Genomic DNA, 15,391 nt, shown 5'->3' with positions numbered 1-15,391 from the left:
AAAAAAATCAAAAAAATTGAAATGGACCTCAGGGATATGATAGATAATATAAAATGTCCAAATATAAGAAACATTGGTGTTCCAGAAGGGGAAGAGAAGGGTAAAGGTCTAGGAAGAGTATTCAGAGAAATTGTTGGGGAAAACTTTCCAAACCTTCTACACAATATAAATACACAAAGCATAAATGCTCAGTGAACTCCAAATAGAATAAATCCAAATAAACCCACTCTGAGACATATTCTGATCACACTGTCAAAAACAGAAGAGAAGGACCAAGTTCTGAAAGCAGCAAGAGAAAAGCAATTCACCACATACAAAGGAAACAGCATAAAACTAGGTAGTGGCTACTCAGCAGCCACCATGGAGGCGAGAAAGCAGTGGCATGACATATTTAAAATTCTGAGTGAGAAAAATTTCCAACCAAGAATACTTGATCCAGCAAAGCTATCCTTCAAATTTGAGGGAGAGCTTAAATTTTTCACAGGCAAACAAATGCTGAGAGAATATGTTAACAAGACACCTGCCCTACTGGAGATACTAAAGGGAGCCCTACAGACAGGGAAACAAACAAAGGAGAGAGAGACATGGAGAAAGGTTCAGTACTAAAGAGATTCAGTATGGGTACATGTGCCGGTTTGAATGTATTATGTCCCCCAGAAAAGGCCATATTCTTTGATGCAGTCTTCTGGGGCACATGTTTTGGTGCTTATTAGACTTGCATGGAAATGTGCCCCACCCAACTGTAGATGATAACTCTGATGAGATATTTCCATGGAGGCGTGGCCCCACCCATTCAGGGTGGGCCTTGATCAGTGGAGCCATATAAATGAGCTGATGGGCAGAGGGAACTTGGTGCAGCTGTGAGTGACATTTTCAAGAGGAGCTGCAGCCAAGAGGGACACTTTGAAGAATGCACAGAAGTGGAGAGAGGAGCTGCAGATGCGAGACAGTTTGAAGATAGCCATTGAAAGCAGACTCTTGCTCCAGAGAAGCTAAGAGAGAACAGATACCCCAAGTACAACTAAGAGTGACATTTTTGAGGAACTGCAGCCTAGAGAGGAACATCCTGGGAGAAAGGCATTTTGAAAGCAGAACCTTGGAACAGATGCTGGCCACATACCTTCCCAGCTAACAGAGGTTTTCTGGACACCATTGGCCATCCTCCAGTGAAGGTACCCAATAGTTGAGGACTTACCTTGGACACTTTATGGCCTTAAGACTGTAACTGTCTAACCAAATAAACCCCGTTTTATAAAAGCCAATTCATCTCTGGTGTTTTGCATTCTGGCAGCAGTAGCAAACTAAAACAGTACATTAAAGGGTATTAATAGAGAGATGGAAAAAATATACCTGACAAACATAAACCAAAGGATAAGATGGCTGATTGAAGAAATGCCTTCATGGATATAACATTGAATGTAAATGGATTAAACTCCCCAATTAAAAGATATAGATTCACAGAATGGATTAAAAAAATGAACCATCAATATGTTGCATACGAGAGACTCATCTTAGACACAGGGACACAAAGAAATTGAAAGTGAAAGGATGGAAAAAATATTTCATGCAAGCTACAGCCAAAAGAAAGCAGGTGTAGCAATATTAATCTCAGATAAAATAGACTTTAATTGCAAGAATATTATGAGAGACAAAGAAGGCCACTACATACTAATAAAAGGGGCAATTCAGCAAGAAGAAATAACAATCATAAATGTTTATGCACCCAATCAAGGTGCCACAGATTACATGAGAGAAACACTGGCAAAACTAAAGGAAGCAATGGTTGTTTCCGCAATAATTGTGGGAGACTTCAACACATCACTCTCTCCTATAGATAGATCAACCAGACAGAAGACCAATAAGGAAACTGAAAACCTAAACAATCTGATAAATGAATTGGATTTAACAGACATATATAGAACATTACATCCCAAATCACCAGGATACACAGTCTTCTCTAGTGCTCACGGAACTTTCTCCAGAATAGACCATATGCTGGGACATAAATCAAGCCTCAATAAATTTAAAAAAAATGAAATTATTCAAAGCACATTCTCTGACCACAATGGAATACAATTGGAAGTCAATAACCATCAGAGACTTAGAAAATTCACATAGACCTGGAGGTTAAATAACACACTCCTAAACAATCAGTGGGTTAAAGAAGAAATAGCAAGAGAAATTACCAAATATATAGAGATGAATGAAAATGAGAACACAACATACCAAAAACTATGGGATGCAGCAGAAGCAGTACTGAGGGGGAAATTTATAGCACTAAACACATGTATTAAAAAGGAAGAAAGAGCCAAAATCAAAGAAATAATGGATCAACTGAAGAAGCTAGAAAATGAACAGCAAACCAATCCTAAACCAAGTAGAAGAAAAGAAATAACAAGGATTAAAGCAGAAATAAATGACATAGAGAACAAAAAAACAATAGAGAGGATAAATAACACCAAAAGTTGGTTCTTTGAGAAGATCAAGAAGATTGACAAGCCCCTAGCTAGACTGACAAAATCAAAAAGAGAGAAGACCCATATAAACAAAATAATGAATGAGAAAGGTAACATTACTGCAGATCCCATAGAAATGAAAAAAATATATAAGAGGGTACTATGAACAACTGTATGGCAACAAATTGGATAATGTAGAGGAAATGGACAATTTCCTGGAAACATATGAACAACCTAGACTGACCAGAGAAGAGATAGAAGACCTCAACCAACCAATCACAAGCAAAGACAGTCAGTCATCCAATCAGTCATAAAAAAGCTTCCCACAAATAAATGCCCAAGGCCAGATGGCTTCACAGGGGAATTCTACCAAACTTTCCAAAAAGAACTGACACCAATCTTACTTAAACTCTTTCAAAACATCAAAGAAAAAGGAACACTACCTAACTCATTTTATGAAGCTAACATCAGTCTAATACCAAAACCAGGCAAAGATGCTACAAAAAAGGAAAACTACCAGCCAATCTCCCTAATGAATATAGATGCAAAAATTCTCAACAAAATACTTGCAAATCGAATCCAAAGACACATTAAAAAAATCATACACCATGACCAAGTGGGGTTCATTCCAGGCATGCAAGGATGGTTCAACATAAGAAAATCAATCAACGTATTACAACACATTAACAAATCAAAAGGGAAAAATCAAATGATTATCTCAATAGATGCTGAAAAAGCATTTGACAAATCCAACATCCTTTTTGATAAAAACACTTCAAAAGGTAGGAATTGAAGGAAACTTTCTCAATATGATAAAGAGCATATATGAAAAACCCACAGCCAGCATATTACTCGATGGTGAGAGGCCGAGAGCCTTCCCTCTAAGATCAGGAAGAAGACAAGGATGCCCACTATTACCACTGTTATTCAACATTATGCTGGAAGTGCTAGCCAGGGCAATCCGGCAAGGCAAAGAAATAAAAGGCATCCAAATTGGAAAGGAAGAAATAAAACTGTCATTGTTTGCAGATGATATGATCTTACATCTGGAAAACCCTGAGACATTGACAATATAGCTACTAGGGCTAATAAACAAATTTAGCAAAGTAGCAGGATACAAGATTAATTTACATAAGTCAGTAATGTTTCTATATGCTAGAAATGAACAAACTGAAGAGACACTCAAGAAAAAGATAACATTTTCAATACCAACTAAAAAAATCAAGTACCTAGGAATAAACTTAACCAAAGACGTAAAAGATGTTTACAAAGAAAACTACATAACTCTACTAAAAGAAATAGAAGGGGAGCTTAAAAGATGTAAAAATATTCCATGTTCATGGTTAGGAAGGCTAAATATCATTAAGATGTCAATTCTACCCAAACTCATCTACAAATTCAATTCAGTCCCAATCAAAATTCCAACAACCTACTTTGCAGACTTGGAAAAGCTAGTAATCAAGTTTATTTGGAAAGGGAAGATGCCTCGAATTGCTAAAAATATCCCCCCCCAAAAAAAGCGAAGTGGGAGGACTTACACTCCCTGACTTTGAAGTTTATTATACAGCCACAGTTATCAAAACGGCATGGTATGGCACAAAGATAGACATATTGATCAATGGAATTGAATTGGGAATTTGGAGATAGACCCCCGGATCTATGGCCGACTGATCTTTGATAAGGCCCCCAAAGTCACTGAACTTGGTCATACCAGTGTTTTCAACAAATGGGGCTGGGAGAGTTGGATATCCATATCCAAAAGAATGAAAGTGGACCCCTACCTCACACCCTACACAAAAATTAACTCAAAATGGATCAAAGATCTCAATATAAATGAAAATACCATAAAACTCCTAGAAGATAATGTAGGGAAACATCTTCAAGACCTTGTATTAGGCAGCCACTTCCTAGACTTCACATCCAAAGCACAAGCAACAAAAGAAAAAATAGATAAATGGGAACTCCTCAAGCTTAGAAGTTTCTATACCTCAAAGGAATTTGTCAAAAAGGTAAAGAGACAGCCAACTCAATGGAAAAAAATGTTTGGAAACCATGTATCTGACAAAAGACTGAAATCTTGCATATATTAAGAAATCCTAAAACTCAATGACGATAGTACAGACAGCCCAATTATAAAATGGGCAAAAGATATGAAAAGTCAGTTCTCTGAGGGGGATATACAAATGGCCAAGAAACACAGGAAAAAATGTTCAGCTTCACTAGCTATTAGAGAGATGCAAATTAAGACCACAGTGAGATACCATCTCACACCAATTAGAATGGCTGCCATTAAACAAACAGGAAACTACAAATGCTGGAGGGGATGTGGAGAAATTTTAGCTCTTATTCATTGTTGGTGGGACTGTATAATGGTTCAGCCACTCTGGAAGTCAGTCTGGCAGTTCCTTAGAAAACTAGATATAGGGTTACCCTTTGATCCAGCAATTGCACTTCTTGGTATATACCCGGAAGATCTGAAAGCAATGACACGAACAGATATCTGTAAGCCAATGTTCATAGCAGCATTATTCACAATTGCCAAGAGATGGAAACAACCCAAATTTCCTTCAACAGATGAGTGGGTAAATAAAATGTGGTATATACACACAATGGAATACTATGCAGCAGTAACAAGGAACGATGGCGTGAAACATATGACAACATGGATGAACCTTGAAGACATAATGCTGCGCAAAATAAGCCAGGCACAAAAAGAGAAATATTATATGCTACCACTAATGTGAACTTTGAAAAATGTAAAACAAATGGTTTGTAATGTAGAATGTATGGGTACTAGCAATAGAGAGCAATTAAGGAAGGTGGAAAGATAATCCAGATAAGCTATCATGTTTTATTTAGCAAGAACTGAGGGCATTCTTTCACTTAGGGATTTAGGGGAAAAAGTTGTTTTTAATAAACAATTTAAAGAAATCAAAACTAAAAAATGCAAACATATCTCAGAATAAACACAACCGAACTCTAAAGTATCTTTTGTATTTGACACTGAAAAGTCACCAATAACTTTTTCTAGAATAATATGAGGGACTTGCAGGAGTTGAGGATGAAGCAGTAAAGAGGAAATACATACAGGTAGTGAGCTTCTTTCTATAAACCATTCTCAGTGGTAGCTTCAGGAGGGGCATACAGCATTAAGGAAGGTTATAGTAGAATGGGTTTGAGTAAGTTCATAGGCTAAGGTGAAGGAAAGAAAACCTAATATTGATTGACACATATAAGTTAAACACTTGCCCAACAGTTGACATTTAAACCTATGTCTCCATGACTCCAAGATCTACACAGTTATCCACAAGTCCACATACCCCTGTGCTGCCCATTGGTGAAAGAGTGAGGGGAGAGAGAAGGGGAAAACTGGAGCAGCAACTGGAGAGAAGTCTGGTGGCTGAATTAGGTGCAACTATTAGTCCTAAAGCAACACACCTTCCTCAGTGTTAGGAAGAATGAAAGAAGCATTAGAAAAATTGACATCAAAGAGGAAAAATTTTTGGCAGGTGCTAACAGAAGAACAGTAACTACAAATTCATATGATTAATCTTTCAATGTATTCATTATCCATTGTTATTTACTTTTTTCCTACTCCCCAAATGGATTTTGGTCAGTTTAGAATGGAAGGCACAGTCAGAGCATTTGCTTTTATTTGTATGCCCCAGTCTCCTGAAATTCATCTGAGTTAAGTTTTATACATCTTTCCTTGCTTTACTGAAGTAACCTCTTCAGGGTTTCAAGTTTGGAAAACTGTTTGTTAAATTATGTTTATATAGTTGTCCCAAGTAAAATTTTGATTCCAAAACCATTGTTTCTATTAAAAAAAAAAAAAAACCATTTCCCATTTTGTTTACTATAAATTCAATTTCCATATTATATTATTTAACCTTTAAATTTCATGTCATTATTGATAACTTTTTTACGTTCTAGTGTAAGTTAGTAAATTCTGTTTCTAGCCATGATAGAGCAACATGACCAGATTTACTATCCCCACTTTTAAACAACTAGAAATTAGGACAAATAGTTAAAACAAAGCAAAACAAAACAAAACAAAGCAAAAACTCTGTTCAAACATTGTGCAAAAGGTAGCACATGACTGTGAGCTCTAAGAGAAGGGAACTAAACAAGGTGAGTCCTAGGAATGCTGCTCCATGGTCCAGAATGTGCCTCCAGCCTAAAAGATAGACACGGAGCAGAGATGGAAGTACCAAGCAGATTCAATAATCTTCCTGAGTTGAAGAAACAGAGATCAGACTACAGGGAGCATGATGTGGCTGGAATTTGTGGGGCAGAGATCTATAAAGGAGAGAACCATGTAGTAAAAGAGTTTAAAAATCTTCATGGAGTCATCTAGAGTCTTTGCTAAATGAGTTAAATAAAACTTAAGGTGGGGCATGTTGTTACCTGGATGTTTACCAGAGTTTATACAGGACTGGAAATCACTTGATTGCCCATTAGCCAGGGTGGAGGGTCTTTGCTGAACCCTTAGAGCATTCAGTAATGACTCCAAAGGTCCTTGCCTTGGCAATGAGGCTAAATTATAGAATCCTTTTCAAGCATTTGTCCAGTTTTCTAGTTGATTAAGGTGGTGGGGCATGGTAAATCTGCTCTCTGTTGTTCTGTCTTGGCTTCAAGAAGAATTCACTAATTTATTTTGTAACAAAATGAATTTACATTTCATGTTGTAATCTCTAAGGAAATTCTAGGCCTCTTGACCTTTCTAAACAAAACAAGATAAGTCTCAAAAGGATCAAACTAAACCCAAAGTAAATTAAATTGCATACCAGAGAAACAGGATACTCTTTAAAGGAAGATTAAAAAAAAAAAAATCCAAATCCTAGTAATATGAAATTAGTGTCTGGCATCCAATCAAAATTATTAGTCCTGCCAAGAAGCAGAAATATGTGATCTCTGATTAGGAGAATAATCAGTTGATAGAAACACATGCATAAAAGTTATGGATGATGGAATGAATAGGCAAGGACCTTTAAACCACCATTATTTCCATGCTTAAGTATTTAAAGAAAAACAAACATGGTGAGGAGGGAAGTGGAAGATATATGAAAATGGGAACTTCTAGAGATGAAATTTACCATAATATAATGATCAAAATAAAATATTCACTGAATGAAAGTAACAGCAGGTTATTAGACACTAAATAAAAACAACATCAGTGTACTTGAAGACATAACAATAGATATCCAAAAGGAAACATAGAGAAAAAAAAGACTGAAAACCAAAATGAACAGAGTCTCAGTGATTTGTGACACCATACCAAACAATCTAAAATTATCTCATGGAATCCCAGAGAGTGAAGCTAGAAGGAGTGAGAGAAAAGTTATTGGAAGAAATAAAAGTAAATATCCCCCCAAATTTATTGAAAACTGTAAACCCAGAGATCAAAGAACTTGAATGAAACTTGAATAGAAGAAACACAAAGAAAATCATACCAAGATATATCATAATCAGATTCCTGAAACCAGTCATACAGAGAAATTTTATAAGCAGTCTGAGAAAAGCAGAACATTACATCATACATATAAAGTTACAAAGAAAAGAATAAAACATAATTTTAGTCAGAAACTATGACCACCAGCATACAGTAGAATAACTTCTTTAAATTTTAGGGAGAAAATAACCAAAAAAGAGATAACTGTTAACCTAGATATTTATACCCAGTAAAATTCTACAATGAGGTGAAATAAGGACTTCTTTTTTCCCCCATATGAACTAAAACAGGATATCCAGCAAACTTTCACTATAAGAGTTGTTAAAGAAAGTTTTTCAAGATGAAGGAAAATAATATCAGGCAGAAATCAGAGCTACAAAACTTAATGAAGAGAACCTGAAATGTTAAAGCCATGTACTAATATAAACTATTTTCATCATTTAAAAAATAATAAAAGATAAAAATAAAAATAATATTAAAAATAATATTGCATTATGGGGTTCTTAATGCAAATTTAAGTAAAACCAATGACAATAGTACAAAGCACAGGATTAGGGAAATGGAAGCAAATTGTCATAATGCCTTTATTATATGTGAAGAAGTATAATAACATGTAAAGATAAACTTATAAGTGAAAGATGCATAGATTAAACCCTAGAAAAATACCTTAAAAATAAAACAAAGGTATTTTTCAGCCAAGAGGAGATGAAACGGAATTATAAAAACTTCTCAATTAAACCAATAGGAGACATGAAAAGCGGAAAAATACAACAAAGCACAGAAATAATGAACAGAAAACATATCACTAATTATATTAAATGTAAATGTACTAAATGCTCCAAATAAAAAACAGAGTGTCAGACCAGAAAAAAGTCAAGACCTAACCATATGTTAATTATAGGAAACCCAATGTAAGTTAAAGAAACAGATAGGCTAAAAGTGAAAGGATAAGAAAAAAATTTACTGTATTACCTTTAAGCATAAGAAAGCTAGAGAGGCTGTGTTAAATCAGACATGGTAGACTTCAGAATAACTAGTATTACCAGAGTTACAGAGGGGAATTTCATAATGATAAAAGAGTTTATTCATCAAGAAAACATACAGTCCTAAATGTGTGTGCATATGATGACAGAGCTTTAACATAAATAAAGCAAAACCCGAAAGAACTGAAGGAAAAATAGACAATCCACAATTATAATTTAAGATTACAACACTCCTTTCTCAGTAATTTAGAGAATAAGTAGAGAGAAATATTCAGGCAGATATAAAAGATATGAGAAGCTTTATCAACCAACTTGACCTAATTGATATTTATACAACACTCTACCCCCAAAGAGCAGAATGTATATTCTTCTCAAGGGAACATGGAACATCCCTCAAGATAAAGTAATAAGTGCCAAAAACAAGTGTCAATAAATGTAAAACTATTGAAATCATACAGAGTGTGGTCTCTGGCTACCAATAAATAAATAAATAAATTAATTAATTAAAAGCTAATAATTGAAAAATAAATGGAAAAAAAACAAAGAATGGTTAATAATTCCAACTACTTCTTAATAACCAATGAATGGGTCAAGGAAAAAATCACAAAAGAAATTAGTAAACATTTTGAAATGTATGGGAAATGAAAACAAAACTTATTAACATATACAGTATGCAACTAATATAGTGCTTTGGGGGGATATTTGTAACTTTAAATATTGATATTACAAAAATGAAATTTCTCAAACCTTAAGAAGCTAGAGTAAAAAAAACAAACTCAAAGTAATTAGAAGAAAAAGTTATAACAGTAAATGTAGAAATCAATGAAGTTGAATAGAGAAAAATAGCAGACACAATGAAACTAAAAACTGTTTGTTCCTATTTTTTTTTTGAGGACCAAAAAAATTTAAAAAAACCTAGCTAAATTGATCAAAGAAAATAGAGAAAACACAAATTCCAGTATTTAGAATGAAAAATGAGGATACCACTATAGAAGCTCCAGACATTTAACAAAGTAAAGGAATATTGTAATATGATATAAATATAAATACATTAATAAAAATATGTACCTTAATTTCCTAGATAATGCAGAGCATTTTAACTCCAATTATTCCCCTCAATTCTTTTATATTAGCTTATATGCATTTTATTTATATGCATATTTTGAATGGCACAATACAGTATTATAATTCTTTGATACAAATGATATTTGTTAACCACTATTACTCTTTCCATTTCTTTTACTGTTTCCTCCATATCAGATTTTTCCTTGTGAGTTCATTTTCCTTCTATCTGAAGAATTCCCTTTTGTGTTTCTTTTAGTACTCTTCTGCCAGTGATTAATAATCTTAGTTCATGCCTAATAGCCTAGTCTTGGCTTTCCACTCCAAGATCTATAAAAAACTTATCTGGCATTACCAGAAACCTTTAATAAAAGATACAGCCCAGGAATAAACTGAGATGATTCATATGACACCTCAACAACAAAAATATACGTTTGACCCTGTCTAGGGGAAGATAGGATAGGTGACAGCCCCTCTCTCCAGGAGTCCATGCTTAAACTCATTTATCAGTAATTGGAAAATAATTCCTTTTCAAAGATTTACTTTAGAACTGTTTGAGATTTACAGAATTATCACAAAGATAGTACAAAGTGTTCCCACATAAGCCACGCACAGTTCCCTCTATTACTAACTTCTTATATTGGTATGGTAAATTTGTCACAATTAATGAACCAATACTGATATATTATTATTAACTAATGTCCACGATGTATTCAGATTTCCTCATTTCCCCCCAATATCCTGTTTCTGTTCCGGGATCCTGTCCAGAACACATTACATTTAGTATCTTCTTGATTTTGACAGTTTACCAGATTTTCCTTGTTTTTGATGACCTCAGCAGTTTTAAGAAGTACTCGTCAGGAATTTTGTAGAATGTCCTTCAGTGAGGATTTCTCTGATATTTTTCTCATGGTTAGAATTTCTCATGATTAGAATGGGGTAAAGTGTTTCTTAGGAGGAAGACCACAGAGGTAAAGCATAATTCCCATCACATAATAGCAAAGGTACACACAATATATATGAGTTATCACAGCTGATGCTAACCTTGACATTTTGGCTTAAGATTGTATTTCTCAGTTTCTCCACTATAAAGTTATTCTCATTTTTTTTCCTTTCCCTTTCCATACTGCACTCTTTTGGAAGAAAGTCACTATGTGTAATTCAGATTAAAGGAGTGGGAAGTTAAGTTCCATCTCCTTGTGGACTTCTTCTGCACGGGAGATTTGTCTGTTCTCCCACATTTATTTATTTATTAAACCATTTATTTATATCAGTATGGACTCATGTATATTTATTGTATACTTTGAGTTATAAGCTAGTACACTCTTTATGTCATTACTAAAATTCTTCCAGCTTTGACCATTGGGTTTGATTAGCTTTATCTCTTTAACATACCCCCATCATTTTTTGTGTGTGAGTGCTTTATTAGTGCATGGCATTGCAAGATGCTCTGGGCTTATCTTGCATATTTCTTGCCCTTGCTCCAGTATCAGTCATTTCCCTAAGTAGTTCTGCCTCCTTTTTTAAAATAAGAATTTATATATATTTTTCGCATTTTTTGGTCATACAATACAATATAATAGTAAGGACAGAAAACACCACCACTACCAAGAATCCTATATTCCTCCCTTATATCCCCCTCTCATACACATTTAACTTTGGTATATTGCCTTTGTTACATTTAATGGAAGTATACTGCAATGTTACTATTGACCATAGACCCAGTTTGCTTTGATTATGTTTTTTTTTCCCAAATACCATCCCTTTTTCAACACTCTGCATAGTTGACATTCATTTGCTCTCCCACATGTGAGAACATTTTTATACTTCTACATTTAGCAACAGTCATTGGCCACTCCAGTTTTTGCCAAGTTATACAGTCCCAGTCTTCATCATCTAGCTTTACCTCTGGTGTCATCATTCCCTTAGCCCACCTCTTTCAGCTTTACTTACAGACATCTTTGTTCAGTGTACTTACAATATTTTGCTACCATCACACAGTATTATGCTATCTATTTCTGGATCTATAAAATCAATCCTGCTGAACATTCTGTACTCCTTCAGCATCAAATGCCCGACATCTACCCTCTTTCTATCTCCTGGTAGTCTGTGTTATCAGCTTTTAACTCTTAAAATTTGCTCATTAATGTTAGTTCATATTAGTGAGACTATGCAGTATTTGTCCTTTTGTTTCAGGCTAACTTCACTCAACATAATGTCCTCAAGTTTCATCCATGTTATTATATATTCCATGTCTTTGTTCTGTCTTACAGCTGCATAATATTCCATCATGTATATATACCACTGTTTGTTTATCCACTTGTCCATTGATGGACATTTGGGCTGCTTCCGTCTCTTGGCAATCGTGAATAATGCCACAATAAACATCGGTTTACAAATGTCCATTCGTGTCTTAACTTTCATTTCCTTTGAGTATATACCTAGCAATGCAATAGCTGGGTCATATGGCAAATCTGTTCTTAGCTTCCTAAGGAACCTTCACACTGTCTTCCAGAGTGGTTGCACCATTCTACATTCTCACCAGCAATGAATAAGTGTGCCTCTTTCTCCACATCCTCTCCAGCACTTGTAATTTTCTGTGTTTTGGATAATGACCATTCTGCTAGGTGTGAGATGATATATCATTGTGGTTTTGATTTGCATTTCCCTAATAGCTAGTGAAGTTAAGCATTTTTTCATAGGTTTTTGAGCCATTTGTATTTCCTCTTCTGAAAAGTGTCTGTTCATGTCTTTTGCCCATTTTTTAATTGAGTTGTTTGTCTTTCTGTTGTTGAGATGTAGGATCACTTTATATATTCGGGATATTAAACCCTCATCTGATACGTGGTTTCCAAATATTGTCTCCCATTGTATAGGCTGCCTTGCTCTGCCTCCTGTTATAAGGATATTAGAAACCAAGATCTTGTACTAGGTGTGCTCATTGCTACTGGTGTTTCTTTGTTTCTAGGCCCTCTCAGATGGCAGACCAAAGAGATATACATGTCTATACTCACCTGTGTATGTACACCTATCTATAAATATTTATATTTGTAATCATTTGTATTTATATTAAGCTAAACATGAGTTTATACTGTCTCCAAATCTAATTGATTATCACATGGATTCTTCTAGTCTCTTCGCCTTGTTTATTTGTAAATTTCTACTCCATCGGTTAGAAACACGTATATTGCCAGGTGCCACTATATTAGTTTACTATTACTACTGTAATAAATTACCACAAACTCAGTGGCTTTCCCAATTGCCCATAAGATATAACTTTTGCAATTTCCCCAAAGTTCTTGGAAAGCCTGTTCTTTGATTCCTTTTTTCTCTTTGCATTTCAGTTTTGGAAGATTTTATTGCTAAATTTTAAGCTTACTGGTTCCTTATTCTGCCACTTCAAGTCTACAGATGAATCCACCAAAGGCATTAATTGGAGGAATCTTTTTATTTACATTATCCTACTTAATCTTTGCAGAAACATAAAAGGAAACCTATAGCAACCATCATTTTGCAGATAAGAAAACAAAAGATGCAGAGGGTTCAATCTAGTAATTTGGCATAGGGAGGATCTTAAAAAATGATAGTTATTAATATTAGAAAAAATATTGAATGAAAACTGATCACTGTATTAATGATACCTAGCCTGAGCAATCCCCATCATCTGTCTTAAACCAAGTCTGTACAAGTAATTATACTACCCCCAAACAATCCTGTCCATACTGCCTAAGGTTCTGTGAAGCAATAAACAAAAATAGGTGGCACTTATACAACTCTTACTGTGTGTCAGGCATTATTCTCAGCACAGTGTGTGCATGTGTATATGTGTGAATAGGTACTATTATCATCTGCATCTTATAGTTCAGGAAATCAAAAGACAGGTTAAATAGTTTTCCCGTGGTCAGTAGCAAATGAGTGTCAGAATCAGGATTTTGTGAAGTAGAAGACTATGTTGTGAACAATTAGAAATTTGAACTGATGGGTGTTGCATAAATGAGCCTTTTTTGCACCAGGTAAAAGTGACATTTTTGCTTCCTATCACTTTCTCAAGGCACCATGAGAAAGCAATAGCACAGTGTTTCTATGACCACTTAATATATTGTTTATCAGCCATTTCTGTGATTGCTACCTGACAGCATGTCAATACTTGTTACTTGTGTGTTTTATGTTTTTGTTTATTTAGTGATCTTCAAATTTACATTCCTCAAATGCCAATTGTTGAGGTATACTCCTGTCTTCACTATTAAATGATTTAGCTATATGGATCTGTAAATGTTTCTAAAGAGATTAAGTTCCATTTTCTGTTGAGTGTGTTGAGGGATATTGTGGCATTTAATTCAGTGAATTATGAGGGCACAAGCTGAGTTCCACTGGTTTATTCAATGTTTTTCCTTAAGTATGACTATTATATTTCCAACAAAAAAGAAAAAAATGAATTTTCAGTGTTGGATTGGTGGCACAGATTTGAGTTAGTTTCTTTACAAATGTTTCTCATATTTCATGTTTAAAATTACATATACATAGAGTTTTTTTAACATATTTATTGAAATGATAAAGTATATCTTAGACTTCATACTGCAATGTTGGGACACCTGGCTGCCAAATACACCATCATCCCACCCACCCTCTATATTGGTCCTGATTATATAGATTTTAACATTTCATACAATTTCACGAGAAAGAAAGAAGTGATGCTCAGCGGCATCCACTGTAGACTTAACCTGGATTTACCAGGTATCTTTATTCTCTAAAAGCTTCTTGAATCAAGCTTAAATATGAAAATTTGATTTTTTGAAAGTGTGTGTTTATGAAGATGGTCAATTTAATGAAACAATTAGATCCACTGCTCAGCTGACTTTTAGGTAAACCAATCACTTTTAGATAAACATGATGGAGTATCATCACAGGGAATCCACTTTAGTGCCTCACACATATGGAGTATAGCTTAAATTAAATTCATAGCTAAGATTAAAATCAAGCATGGGAAAATCCACAAGTGTCTGAAATAATCAGAAAAGCAAAGCAAGGACAGTGAGTAGAAGCCAGAGCCAAGGGGTCCAGAAGGAAATTAGAACTAAACATGGTACTTAAAGTCAGGTGTCTGGAACTGTAACACAAACACAGGTAGAAGAATCCTGACCAGTGACTCAAAAATACAGGGAATTGGAGTTGGATTGCCATGAGAAAGCCAGGAGCCACAAAGGGGTGCGTAATTTGTGAAACAGCCTCAACAAAATTGTATCCCAGCTGCCACAGGGAAATAGCAAAGAAACTTGTCATCTACTTGAGCTGGAGAGAAGAGTCTCAAACAGAAAGAGGAACACAGATGAGTGATGTATGAAGTCAAGGTAAGAGTTTACCCTGGTCACATGATACAATAGTACAAGGACCCCAAGCCAATAAATTAGCATATTAATAGGTCTAATATCTGTGAAACT

The sequence above is a fragment of the Choloepus didactylus genome, chromosome 5, assembly GCF_015220235.1.
Source record: "Choloepus didactylus isolate mChoDid1 chromosome 5, mChoDid1.pri, whole genome shotgun sequence".
Lineage (NCBI taxonomy): Eukaryota > Metazoa > Chordata > Mammalia > Pilosa > Megalonychidae > Choloepus > Choloepus didactylus.
The sequence above is the reverse complement of the archived record's forward strand: the minus strand, read 5'-3'. Positions refer to the sequence as shown.